The sequence below is a fragment of the Polistes canadensis genome, unplaced genomic scaffold, assembly GCF_001313835.1.
Source record: "Polistes canadensis isolate GaletaPanama2010 unplaced genomic scaffold, ASM131383v1 scaffold_180, whole genome shotgun sequence".
Lineage (NCBI taxonomy): Eukaryota > Metazoa > Arthropoda > Insecta > Hymenoptera > Vespidae > Polistes > Polistes canadensis.
Genome location: NW_014569727.1, coordinates 249,069 through 251,004, shown reverse-complemented (window position 1 = coordinate 251,004; position 1,936 = coordinate 249,069). Strand labels below are relative to the sequence as shown.

At 26.0% G+C, this 1,936-nt stretch overlaps 1 protein-coding gene across 2 annotated transcripts in view; it reads left to right on the top strand.

Moving 5' to 3' along the window:
• LOC106789356 (protein numb) overlaps positions 1-1,936 on the top strand; it is a 74,853-nt gene that overhangs the window by 29,744 nt on the left and 43,173 nt on the right. The window contains exon 2 of one of the 2 annotated variants that reach the window (XM_014753496.1): positions 939-989. The exons of the other annotated variant lie outside the window; for it this stretch is intronic. The gene's annotated coding sequence lies outside the window, so the exon portion shown is untranslated. The remainder of the gene's footprint in view (positions 1-938; positions 990-1,936) is intronic. 2 annotated transcript variants of the gene reach the window in all.

Below are 1,936 nucleotides of genomic sequence, written 5' to 3'. Positions count from 1 at the left end.
TTTTACTGAGTCTCTTTATTTAAACATTGAAATAAATTTAAACATTAATTATAAAATATTATTCCTTCGCGTTCGTTTTGTTCTATTTTTTTTTTATTTTATTTTTTATATTATCAATAAATAATTTTGTATATATATATGAAAGTTACAATTATTTTACTGAGTCTATTTATTTAATCATTGAAATAAATTTAAATGAAATAATAAATCGTTTATATATCGCGTTATTGCACGAATATCAATGAATTTAATCGCGCGTGAATTAATTTGATTATTTTTTTTTTTTTTTTTTTTTTTTTTTTTTAAGAAAAGAATTTCAACCTGACGAGTTCATTTTCTCGTATTATCGATCATGTTTACATATTACGAGCTTCGAGGCCACCGTAATGGAATAATTCACATTTGATTCCACATTTGTGAACAAGCTTATCTTATTTGAAAATAAAGAACGAGAGTAAAAAAAGATATCATTACATGTTAGAGAAGTAACATATTTTTGTCATGAACAATCACAATTAGTATCATCAAGTATGTGCGGAAGTACGCATTGGTATAGATCGTGAGAGCATGTTGAGGGATGCTAAGAGGGGTTGTTTTTCATAGTGGTGGATTAGTAAGGGCTGAATTCGCAGGTAGAATAGAAATAGGACTGGTGCAACGAAGTTATATTTGGAGTTGTTAGAACGATCAAAGATTAGATTCTCATTGAAATATGTCATCCTTTCAGTCCTTTCAAATATTTCTTGTAATATTTTTTTCCTCTTTTTTCTTTTTTTTAGATTCGACCTACTTTTCAACACACGTACAACTAAACTTAAAGTATACGCGATAATAGGAATGGTACTTTAATGAAACTTTTTCTTTTTCTTTTGTATTTTTATTTAATTTTAATCTTGGTGATATAATTTGTCGTTATCGTTATTGTTTTTCTGTTACAGAAGTTCCTGCATCTCGTGTTGGGTTAAATTAGCGTTGTCCATTTTTTTCCGGTGAGTTTTATTTAGGATGAACATTTTCTTTTTTTTTTTTTTTTTTCTCTTGTGGATAATAAATTTTTGTATTTATTCGAAGTAAATTTGTTGTTCAAGAAATAAGAAAGTTTCTTGATGTTCAACGATGTCACTCTATTTTTTGTTATATTTTATTTGATTTTCTTCTTCTTCTTCTTTTTTTTTTCCAGGCAGAAACACATCAATGAATAGATAATAATTGTGTCATCACGATCTCGTCAAATAGAGCTAATGATAAGAATCTATGAATTTTTAATTTCTATTCGATCGAGTAACCTACATTTTCTTGAAGTATTGTTAGATTCTATGTGAACGATATATTTCAAATGTTTTTCTATTATCCAACGAGATTGTCCTATTGACATTTCAAACTTGACTAATAATACATTTCTAATTAGTACGACATTATCATTTTATCTTTCAATGTGTGTATTTAATGTTCCAAATTTTCCTGTTATTTTTTTACATGGAATTTTTTCTTACCTACGACGAGTTTGTTTAAATAAAGTATAAAAAAAACATTCCCACCTACAAATTTACAAATATTAGATATTCAATTGAACGAATATAATCTCATCAAATAAATTCAGTAGAATTTCATTGGATAGAAAATTGGATAAATATACTCTAACACACTTCGTAGTAACTTTTGTAAAGAAAATATTATTCTATCAAACCATGAACAATTAAGTTTAAGATAAAACAATAAGAAAAACTATCTCTTCCATTCTCCTTAATATTATAATTAAATTTAATTATCAATATTCTTGTCCCAACAGTATATTAATATATATGAGTTTCAAAGGGAAATTAAAGACATTTAATAAATTTGATGAACAATTTATTATGACCTTGTTGAACGTTTCGTCCCTTACTGGGGACTTCCTCAGCAACTACAAATTTTTTTTTATTTTTTATTATTAATT